The sequence below is a fragment of the Branchiostoma belcheri genome, unplaced genomic scaffold (assembly GCF_001625305.1).
Source record: "Branchiostoma belcheri isolate BF01 breed outbred unplaced genomic scaffold, Haploidv18h27 scaffold272, whole genome shotgun sequence".
NCBI classification, from domain to species: domain Eukaryota; kingdom Metazoa; phylum Chordata; class Leptocardii; order Amphioxiformes; family Branchiostomatidae; genus Branchiostoma; species Branchiostoma belcheri.
Genome location: NW_017803879.1, coordinates 126,485 through 138,844, shown reverse-complemented (window position 1 = coordinate 138,844; position 12,360 = coordinate 126,485). Strand labels below are relative to the sequence as shown.

At 43.7% G+C, this 12,360-nt stretch overlaps 1 pseudogene; it reads right to left on the bottom strand.

The window, feature by feature from the left end:
- Positions 1 to 1,584: 1,584 nt before the first annotated feature.
- LOC109472403 lies at positions 1,585 to 4,266 on the bottom strand (annotated as a pseudogene).
- Between the last annotated feature and the right edge of the window lie 8,094 nt (positions 4,267 to 12,360).

Below are 12,360 nucleotides of genomic sequence, written 5' to 3'. Positions count from 1 at the left end.
GTTACAGTGGTATTAAAACTACATTGTTACAGTCATGTTTAAACGCCATCAACGCACATAGCACGTCAATTACAAATCTGCTGACTTCATTGATGTACAATTGAAATTCTTTGACATACTGGCGATTAAATCCTATACTTAGATGCTTCGTACTAATAACCCATTATATCGGCACCGTAAGCCTTTCCTTCCATCACAGAACCATCATTGCTGACTTGTTCCAGGTGTTTTCTTCTCAAAGTTCACTAAATTCGAGTGTTGCCAAATTTTTCCCAAGTAAACGTGATATGATTCAATCATCAGAATAACATTGCATAACATAACAGAAGGACATTGTGTACCTGTACAATGTGTCGTTGTAAATAACAACAATGATAAAAGTAATGAAAAATATGAATATTGTATTGACACATCGTCTACTTCTACCACAGAATCACAATTTCTAAACTTGCTACCTTTGAAATATTCAGGAAAACTTACATCTGAATGTTTTCTCATTTTCATCAAGTAAACTTGACATGATTCTGCCATCAGAAGGACATTGTGTTGGCAATATTCCGTATGGAAACAAGTGTGACTACCATTGTACAGTACTGCTTCATTCTATTCTGCTGTGTAGATTCAACTTGTGAGAACATTTGATTAAAAAAAATGCTGATCTAAACCAGTGGTATGATTGCCGGTCTTACGTTTTGCCGGTTTAGTTTGACTGTAGCCTGATTAAATTGCTTAACGGTTGCCGGCCGCCCAACATCCAGCCGGCCACCGAATGCGGGGAGGGGCCACTAAAGCCGCGGACGGCAGACTTTGCGTTACACAGACTAGTTTGACTGCGGATGGTCAGAAAGTCACTGTACAGTAGTGGTGAGACTCCTGCCTGTTGCCTATGCATGTCCTGAAATAAAAACAACAACAATGAGAATAAGCGATCACCTCCGACTGCAACAGCACGGCTGATATCAGGATCCGTGTTGGCCGGGCCGCCACAGCGATGGCCAACCTCAGTAAGATCTGGTCCGACAGACGGCTGTCAGTGCACACCAAGCTCAGGCTCTACAACAGTCTAGTCCTCTCCATCCAATTGTATGGTGCTGAAGCATGGACTCTGACGTCCACACAGGACCGGCAATTAGATGCCTTCGATGCCAAATGTTTGCGCAGGATTCTGGGGATCAGGTGGTATGACCGTGCCACCAACATCGCCCTACGCCGGTCAACAAACCAGCCTCCAGTCTCCCAGAAGATTCGAGCTGCTCGCCTCCGACTCTTCGGCCACCTCGCCAGATCATCTCCGCCCCCAGACTACTGCTGGGACCCACACCTACAAACTGGACCCGACCCAGGGGCAGGCCCAGACAGAAGTGGCTGGATGTCCTGTCATCAGACCTGAGAGCAGCAGGCCACAACCTAACTACAGCCTGGGCAGCGGCGCAGAACAGAAGTGCTTGGAGGACAGTTTGCCGGGGCGCTACGCTCCTAGGAGCATGCGGACTTGAGTGAGTGAGTGAGATTGGCACAGCGTCTACTTCTACCAAAGAATCACCACTCCTAAACCTGCTATCTTCCAAATATTCAGGTAGACTGTCATCTGAATGATTCCCTCATTTTCATCAAGTAAACTTGATAAGATTCTGCCATCAGAAGGACATTGTGTGTCTGTACATTGCATCGTAATAAGTAACACTGAGGCTCTGAGTTAGTCAGAACGCCGTAAAGCTTCACCACGTTCGGGTGCCCCTCTTTGTCCTCCACGTGGATTCTGGCGAGAATGTCCATTTCTCGTCGTAAGACAGCAGACGCCGTCATGCGGTCAGGCCGGATACTTTTAGCGGTGAACAGAACCTCGTACCCTTCCGGCACGCGCAGCCCTGCCCGTACGACATGGCCGAACTCTCCCTCCCCGATCATGTGCTCGAAGCGAATGTCCTCTCTGTCTAGTTCCCATGATGAAAGGGTTGTTACGACGGACGTCATTTCTGAGTCAACTTTGGCAACTTTTGCCTGTCGGTGACCCCGTCTCAACAGGATTCCAGTGACGATGCAGGCGATTACCACAATGGCCGGAATAACGGACGACAACACTACATCAGCGACTTTATTGTTGTTCCCAGGAATGGAGACGTTCTGACAAAACTCGCCCGACTGACCTTCAGCACAAATACAGCTGCCATTGACTGGATCACACAAAGCGTTGTTTTCGCAGTAACACCTCATGCTGCAGTTCCTTCCGAACGTGCCAGGGGCGCACTCGTGCTCACACCTGTCTCCGCGACGGCCTGCAAGACACAGACACCCCGCCCACCTGTCACACGTCCCTCCGTACTCACAGTCACACACTTGTCTGCAAACTTCCCCATAATAGTTGGGTCGGCATTCGGTGGCGTTTAGTACGAAAGTCGCATTGAAAAGCTGACCATCCTCAGCCTGTACCATACAGCTATATTTGCCGCTAGCTGATTCTAGTATCGGCCGAAAGCTGATAGAACTGTTCTGGGCTGTCCCTTTGTCAATGATTTTTGTGTCGTTGTTTGTTTTTCCTGTTTGATAAAGCCAAGTCATGTTTGCCACGTGAATATGAGGAGCCAGGCAGGTTAAAGTCAGATTGGTACCGATGTACTTCACAACTGAATCGCCAGGTGTCTCTACCACGATGGCGACTTCGGGCCAGGGAATATCACAGGCCCTCCCTCTCCAGCCCGGGCGGCACTCACACGCACCGTTAAACCCATGGCACCGGGCGCCGTTCTCACACACACAGTCCCTGTCACAATACATACCGTACAATCCACCAGGACACCCTGTAAAGTTGTACTAAAATGTCCACTCAAATAGAACTGTTCCCCCCCCCCTTATCCCCCAACGTGACATTAGCTCCACAGCGAAACCAGTATGGTGATGTGGACCACATCTCGTTTAACTCAACGGCCATAACATAAGCGACGGTCACAACCCGCCGTACATGTACGTGCTTCTGCGTGCTGTCTACGTGCAAAAACGTGGGCAAACGTAGGGCATCCGTGCGTGGTGAGTACCGCCTCCGTACGGAATCCTACGGATTTGGGAGCACACAGACACGCCGTAGAACTTTAATTGCATGTAAAACTTTTTCTACGTGCGGTCTGCGGATTCACCACCCGTGCGTGCGAGTACGAGCGATGCGCGTGCCCCGTACGTGCCGTGCGGAAGAAGCACGTGTGAGTACGGCCTCCTTACGGTAAAGTTGCAATCGCACAGAGATCGTACGTTGTAAGCACGTACAACTCACTTACCACTTGCGCAACGTACGATGCACGTAACCGCTCACGGTCAGACTTTCCGTTCAGACCACACTCTTACACTTTGTGCAACCGTGCGAGTGACGTGCGTAGACGCCACTCCTTCCCCACGTTTTCAGAAAAAACGTAGCAGACGTAGCCTCCAAAAAAACGTACGGAGAAAAAGCACGTACGGCGGGTTGTGACCGTCGCTATAGCGGGGATTTTCCTCCCCTTGGAACTCACCGTTTACTACCCACTGAGGCAAGTCGTCATCCAGAGAAAGGTCCAATATAGTAACCTTCCCTTTAGTCTTCCACTCCCGGTCGCGACATTCAGCTTCGCCTCTACCTTGTAAACGTCCTTCAATCACCGAGGTGATGAGACCCCGGTGATGAGAGTCTCCGAGACCCCCGTCTCCGAGACCCCCGTCTCCGAGACCCCCGTCTCCGAGACCCCCGTCTCCGAGACCCCCGTCTCTATCCATTGTCTTTGTGCTGACAGCAAATCGTAAGGAACAATCGCTTTTCAATACAAAGTTAGCGGGATATTGTCTCGTCATAGGGAACTCAAGAAATTCTCCGTACTCCGCAAATAAATAACCGTTAACTGAACCATAATGTCCGTCACTGCTAATTAAAGTACAATTCTCACAGGTCTCTTTATCCAGAAGGACTGGCGTCTCACACTGTTTGTTATAGAATGGCGGGTATTCAGGCACGTCTGTGACTACGATGATGAGGGTCACGTACAAGACGTTCTCGTTCCCGGTGTTTGTCAGTTCCACTGTCAGGTTGTACCGCGGGTACAACTTGGAGTCCAGCGGAGCCGCTACGACCACCGCCCAGTCCTCAGCGCGAACCCCAAACCGTCCCCAAGCGTCCCCTGTGGTGATGTTGACTGACCAAACCATCCCGTTGGCGTCGTCTGCAGAACTAACCCGGCTGGCGGCAACAAGAGGATCTCTCAGTCGCACCACCGTGCTACCAACTGGCGCATCCGGTATTTCCATCACATTTTCACCCAAACTAAAAGGTCAGGATGGAGTTGGACCTGGGAGCTAGACGACAGCTCAGCCAGCAGAAATACAGCACAGAGAGTAGCGATTAGCGCCATCGTTGTCCAATATAGTAACCTTCCCCTTAGTCTTCCACTCCCGGTCTCGACACACAGCTTTGCATCTACCTTGTAAACGCCCTTCAATCACCGAGGTGATTGATAGATTGATATATATATATATATATATATATATATATAATATATATATATATATATATATATATATATATATATATATATATATATATATATATATATATATATATATATACTTCAAAACAATATATATATCTTACATACATATAATTCCATATCATATGAAAACATATATTGTTCAAAAAAAGTGGTCTTTCCAAAACCCCTATCATTTCTATTTATATAAACGTATATATCTTTTCAGTGCAGCCACTGTCAAATCTCTCACCAGAGTTTTAAAAAAATCTCAATACAGGTCAAATGATAACTATTCTGACACCACACTTTGCTTCGTTCAGAAAAGCACAGCACATTTCCCCTCCGGATCAAACCCAGCACCGTACTTTTCACGTCTCCATGCAAAAATCAACACAACTGTCTTTATCTATAAATGAGTTGCACTAATCTTTATGATCCAAGAAAGCATCGAGCTAGTCCTTGCCGAAAACTACAGCAGGCTTCTTTATCAATAAAAGCGCCACTCTTCTTTATCCAGAAATCCCCGAACTTTACTTCTCTTTGTCTAAAAAGCACCGCAACTCTCTTCGTCCAAACAAAAGTACAAAAATCACCGCGCTTTTCTTCTCCTCATCTGGAAGGCACTATATCCTTTCCAAAGTCTAGGAGTTTATTGTCCAGACAATCAACTCCACCATGTACGTAAGACTAATCTTGGGTTTTTTCTCACACGGCATTACTAATCAGCTACCGAGGAGAACACATCCTGTAAGAAAAACAACAACCATTCTACAGGAGTTCCAGCCCAGCAAGTGCCTTCTGAAGCTGTTTCTACTGGCTGAAAAGGTACGTGCCTCTCAGTGGATGGCCATTTAACCTGCATATGCTGTGCAAATAGTCTCCTGTGTCCAATCCAGGTCTCATTTTCTAAGCAGGTGTTAAGGTGGATATTTTCTGACGGTTGGCTACTAATAGACAGCTGTGAGTTAGGCCAGGAAACGTTAAGAATCTTACACACCCAACATCTGCCTGGAGATTAGTGCTAACATAGGTAACAGGTGCCGTGATGCTTTTATTTAGGGGCGTCATACTTTTGGGACAAATTTTGACAGAACCAGGACCAGAATTACCTTGACACTTTTCCAAGCGAGGCTACAATATATTTAAAATAATGTTTACGTCTATCGTAACTACGATTTTCCCTCTCGGAAGGCTTCACAGAATTAGAACGTATAACAGCGTGAGACTTAATGATTTAGGGGTAAAGAATTGTTTTCGAGCTAAAATGTGGGCCTCCTAGTGGCTGACATTGGTACTGCAGCATAACATTTTGTATCTTTTCCGGATATGCCATAGGTTTGATTCTAGCTTTTTGTGTCAGGATGAAGTTTTGTTAGTTTGATTCCCCTTACGGCTTATATTAGAATTACAGAAAAGTTTCTGCCGAAATCCCTTGTCTCTGTCCGATAGAATACTGCAACTTTCTTTATTCGAAAAGCATTGCGCAAATCTTTAACTAAGAAAGCACCTCACACTTTGCAATTAAAAAGATCAACGCAAAATCCTTTGATCTCCCAAGATCTCACTTTACATCTATCCGTCCAAGGAAGCAGAGCTCTTAATCCCAAAAGCACCTTGCGTCTTTCCTCTTCGTCCAAAAAGGCACGTGTGCACGGTTCAGACAATCAATCCAACCATGTAACCCAACCATGTTTGTCACTATACATTGCGAATCAGCTGCGATCACTACAACAACAGCAGCAACCTGTGCCACAGGCCTTTTTAGGACGATTTCCTTCCCAGAAATCACCAAAAGGTATGAGTCTGCCATTTGTTGCGGATTTGATCCCTCGCGGAGAATATTAGAATTACAGGGAAGTTTCTGGCAAATCCCCCTGCCTCTGTCTGATAAAGTTCTGCAATTTCCTTTATCCAAAAAGCATCGCGCAACTTTTTAACTAACAAAGCATCGCACACTTCGTAATCCAAAAAGCAACGCAAAATCCTTTGATCTCCCAAGATCTCACTTTACATCTATCCGTCCAAGAAAGTAAAGTTCTTAATCCCAAAAGCACCTTTGGTCTTTTCGTCCAAAAAGGCACGTGTTCACCGTTCAGACAATCAACCCAACCATGTACGTAACAATTGTCTTTGGTTGTTTGTCACTATACATGGCGGATCAGCTGCGAAAGGAAGCTGGCACACCCTACAACAACAACAGCAATCTGTGCCTGAAGCATTTTTAGGACGATTTCCTACGCAGAAAGTACCAAAAGGTATGAGTCTGCCAGTTGATGACGATCAGTTAAATCGGTGTGTGACAGGTTGCTATGCTTTAATCAAGGTATGATTTTCTAAGCAGATGTTAAAGCGGGAGATTTTGGCGTTTCTCAGTTTCGACTAGGTGTAGACAGCTGTCAACACAAATATTGTTTCGGAAAGTCAGTGCCACATTACATGCTCTTGTGTGCGATCATTTGCAATTCCTATGGAATTCACGTTTAGGGAGAGGAATTTTTTTTCTATTCCAACATGTAATTACCAGACGTGGTGACGGCACACTTAAGTTTTATCAACATATATTAATGCCACCACCAACACAGGGGACAAATACATGACAGGACAATGCTCATTTTCACCTGTGCGAAGTGAGGAAAGAGGAATTTAAGGGAAGATCTTGGATTGGATTGCTTAATCTGCTTAGTTTTTGTTTGCAATTCCTTGCTATCGACATTTATATTTTATTTAATTCTTCATTAGACGTGCCCATCACAGTTATGTGGCCATTCAGCGTGGGTATTCAGCGGTTTGATGTACGCCTTAGCAATGACGTATCCTTTAAATTCTGTCTTCTTGTTGAATATATATGCTCTTTATGGAGGGGACAAAAATAATGGAGAAAACATTTAAACATGAAGAAATTGGGTCGTGTGGCGTAACGGCAGAAATTCGGCCTTGAACAAAGAGGGTCCGTGTTCGAATCATACCTCGTCACCGATCTTGTGCCATTTACACGAATTTCCTCACTTCACTGAGATGAAAATGACTAGCTACCTAGCTTTGGTTAGGGACGTCCCTCGGATAGGACGTTGAATTGAGGTCCCGTGTATAGGGAGAGTCACATCCCTCGCACGTTAAAGAACCCACCACACCTTACGAAAAAAAAGTAGGGACATGCCCTGGTTTGCGATGGTACAACTACTTATCTGACTACGGACTCATGGAAGAGTATTGTGAAAATCACACTAATGGAGAATAAAGAAACAAACAAACAAACGAACGAACAAACAAGATCTTATTTCTTTGTCTTCGAAATGGATGGTAACATCAGACATTATTGGTGGAGCTAAAACTTCATAATGTCTACAAGATGAAACCTTGTCTTGTTGCTAATGTTAGTGTCTACTGAGTAAGTCTCAAACGGAAAAATAAAGTTTCTATATCTACTTTCGCTTGTTTGCAGTGCTGCAGTTCAGCCTCAATACTTGCATTAGCGCAAAAATATCATTCATGTCCGTGATCAAGATGAAATGTTTGAAGTTGTCGTAATCTTCTCTTTGCTCCTAAGTCACCGCAGACCTCTTTATGAAAAAAACGCCGCATGTTTTGTTTCCATGTTCAAGAAAGTCTTGCACTTTTATTCACTCAAACAGCACCGAACGTTTTACCTCTTTGAATTCATCAGAGAAAGCACCGTTCAGACAATCAACTCCATCCCAACTTTGTCACGTGTATAAGACTAATCGTCGGTTGTTTGTCACACGGTATTACAGATGAACTACTGACAGACGGCATACTTTTCTTGTTTCTATCTCAACTCTATTCGTACAAAAACAACGCTCTTTCAATATCCTGATCCCCCAAAGCACCGAACTTCTCTTTGTCCAAAAATCACCCAGCTCTTTTCATCTCTACATACAAATTCATCTCAATTCTCTTCATACAAAAAAGCACTGCACTCGTTATGTCTTCGAATTTAATCCGGGAAAGCATGCGCACTTTTCAGACAATCAACGTGACTGAGTGTGCGCATGGATTGACTTGAATTTTTTGTCAACAGCATCAAACATCAGCTACCTACGGAGGACACACTCTACAAGAGCATCAGTGTAACCCTAGCTCCAGTTCCTACCCAGACAGTGTGAAATGAAGCTACCGTGACTGCCTTAAAAGGTACATGTCTGACAGTTTACAATAGGTAACTCTTTTTACGCCCTGTCCAAGTTAATTACCTTCTCAGGTTATGTTTTCAGTAGCGCTTGTCCGTTTGTCCGTTTGTGAACAGCATAACTCAAGAAGCTTAATATGCATTGTCATGAAACTTGGTAGGTGGGTAGGTCTTGATGAGACCTAGAAATGATTAGATTCTGGTCCCCTGGCGACTTTTGTTGGTACTGCAGCAGAACTTCCTGTTCTGATATTTCACGATCTGGACATGCTAGGGTCACGAATTTTGGTTGGTAGATAGCTCTTGGGGTAGGGAAGAAGTGACATGAGTGAAGGGAAGAAGTGCAGGAGCATTTGATGTAAAATTTTCGAAGTAGGATAACTCAAGAACCGGTTGACGGATTGTCGTGATTTTTGGTAGGTAGTTGAAGTGATGCTTGACATAATCAGATGACCATTATGCAAATCAGGAACAAATTTGCATAATTAATGAGGAAATTCTATAAATCTGCTTTGTTCAATAATAGGACTATGAAACACTTGTGACATGTAATTGAGAACGAAAAAAAATCTGAGGATATAGATTATGTAAATGAAGACCTAATTTGCATAATTAATGGCAATTTTTATAATTTTATAGTTGTAACTGCTGGAAATGTCATACTTGCCACATTTGGAAGTTCTAGAGGAAGTGCTAGAATAGCCTTTTTGTTAAGATAAGGCTGTCATTGGGTGGAGAATATGATTAACTGATATAATCCTTGCAAATGAGGCTCTTATGTGCAAAATCAATTCGTCAACCACAAGGGTTAACATCATTTGGCGAAGGTATGAGATCGTGGAACTCTTGTTACTTATGAAATTTTATGGCGGTTATATTTTCAGTTGCGTTTGTCATTTTGTTGGTCCACAAAATATCTCAAGAATGGCTAGATGGATTGGTAAAATACTTAGTGAGTTGGTAGGGTGTGACGAAAAATGGAAAAGGTTAAATTTTAGGCCCCCTAGTGGCTTTCCTTGGTACTTCAGCAGAATGTCCGGTATTGCTAGGGTCATGAATTTTGGATGGTACGTGGCTCTTGTGCTCGGAAACAAGCCGTGTGAGTTTAGCTTCCATAGCAGATTGTGCTAGAACTGCAGGTCGTTTTCTAAAAATCTTCGAGAGAGGATAACTAAAAAAAACTGGTTGACGGGTGGTTGTGATTGTATGCTAATTACATACAAATTAATTGCAATGTTTTACAATGTTCGGATACGAAGCCAAGCCAAGAATTGCAATGTTTGACATACCAAAAGTAAACGTATGCAAATGAGGATCTGATTTGCATGATTAATGACGAAATTCTTTAAATCTGCCGTGTTCGATAAATAGGCTATGAAACACGTGTGACATATATTATTAATGCAAATGAGGATTTTATGATTTGCATAATAACCTTTAAAAATGTATGATTAGTCCGTTTGAACGGTCAACATAATTTAATGAAGGTATGCGATCGTGGAAGTTTTGTTGTGCATGAAACCTGAAAATTAGCCTCTAGCTTCCAAAAAAACAGCGATATCTATGTCCATGCCAAATATAAGGTTTTCACCAGGGTGTTGAATGTTATTATGTAGTTATTATGTAAATACTTTGCATAGATATTTTTGATAATGAGCAGGATATTAAATGTAAGCCATTTACAGCTGATCATCACCATACATAAGATTTACATATTAAATGGAGATAAGAGTAATTTCTCATGATGGGGTCTGTCACTGCTGATTTGTTGACTCAGTCTTGTTTGAGGTCCAGGGCATTGGGTCGGTATGAACTGTAAAATGATAATCCTGCCGTTCTGTTTAGGTGACAGGATACCATGGGAAGAAAGCAGCGACACTTGCTGATTTTCTTTCTCATCATCCTGAAGGAACTCAACACGACAGAAGAAGGTTATTGCTGCCGCCTCTGTGATAACCCATCATCACACTGCAGTAAGGGCCTCGACCGCATCCCTCAGAACCTCCCAACATCCATCTCTGAGTTAGTTTTAATCTATAACCGTATTAAAACTGTAAAGCAGTCTGACCTGTTTAGGTATAAGAATTTGTGTACTTTGTGCCTAGAAGTTAACCAGATAAAGATTGAAGATGGCGTATTTGCAAGTCTGCCCAAGCTACAATCGTTGTACCTGTTCAACAACCAGATAACTACCAGCCAATTGCAATCTAATACATTTGCAAATCTGCCCAAGCTATCAAGTTTGATGCTGTCAGAAAACCAAATAACTACCATCCAATCTGGTGAATTTCCATATATGCCCGGGCTAAGATACTTGTGGCTGGACGGAAACCAGGTAACTACCATCCATCCTGGTGCATTTGCAAATTTGCCCTGACTAAAAGAGTTGTTTCTGAATAAAAACCAGTTAACTTCCATCCATTCTGGTACAATTGCTAATATGACCAGCTGCATATCCTGGACCTGTCCAAAAACCAGTTAACTTCCATCCAATCTAGTACATTTGGAAATCTGCCCTTGCTAGAAGTGTTGTTACTGCATGAAAACCAGATAACTTCCATCTATTCTGGTGCATTTGCAAATCTGCACAATCTAGAAGAGTTGTGGCTGAAAGACAACCAGATAACTACCATCCATATTGGTGCATTTCAAGGTCTGGGGGGGGGTCATGTGATACTTCAGAACAACAACATGTCGGCCATTCCCCCGTCAGTTTTATGCATGTCCCAAGTTGCTAAAAAATAGAACTTCACGGGAACCCCTGGCAGTGTGACTGTAGGATGGCTCCCGTCAAACTAATCGATGCATTTGAAACCCAGATAACGTGTGCCAAACCCGCCAAAGTTCAGGGACGGAAGCTTGTAAGGGTCAAATGGAATGAATTGGGATGTGAAGAGTCAACCATATCAACATCGGCTCCCTCTATCCAAGTAACCTCTCACAACTCACACTATCACTGGTACTTCAGATCCAATGCTGTCCCAACTGTATGTCCTGCAGACAAAACAAAAACTACAATAATATCTCCTCATGCAACCACTTTAACAAATCCAGAATCTGCTCCCAGTGTCCCGATACCTGTTCTCATTGGCTCAGTCTGTGGTTCAGTTGCTGGCACTGTTGTAATTTGCACCTTCTTGGCTTTAATTTGGTACAAGAGGAGGACCAGGAATCCTCCATTAGGGCTGAATCCCGGTGGTACCAACACAAACTCAGCAGCGTCTGTAATAGCTAGTAGCCAAGATCAGGGCAGGGTCAGTCTCAGGCTATCACTGTATCCAGCACAAACTACACAGCTACTGTAATGACCAGTGGTGATTAATCGACAGCAATCGTGTCAAGACAGGGCAGGGTCAGTCTCAGACAAATCCAAACACAGCTACTGTAGTGGTCAGTGGTCATGATCAGACATATCAGGGTCAGTATCAGCCCCTAACCAAATCCAACACTAACACCACCGCTACTGTAATGACCAGTGGTCATCATCAGACAGGCCAGTATCAGCCCCTAATCAAATCCAACACTAACACCACAGCTACTGTAATGGTCAGTAGGGATGATCACAAAAGGCAGGGTCAGTCTCAGCTCATCACTGAATCCTTGGAATCCTTTTCCATGACATATGAAAGAGCATTCGAAGCTAAATTCTTTGTAGAAAGCAGCTACTGTAATGACACAGGACCAAAATCTTATGGCACTAGACCGACTGCATCGAAGATAAATTCT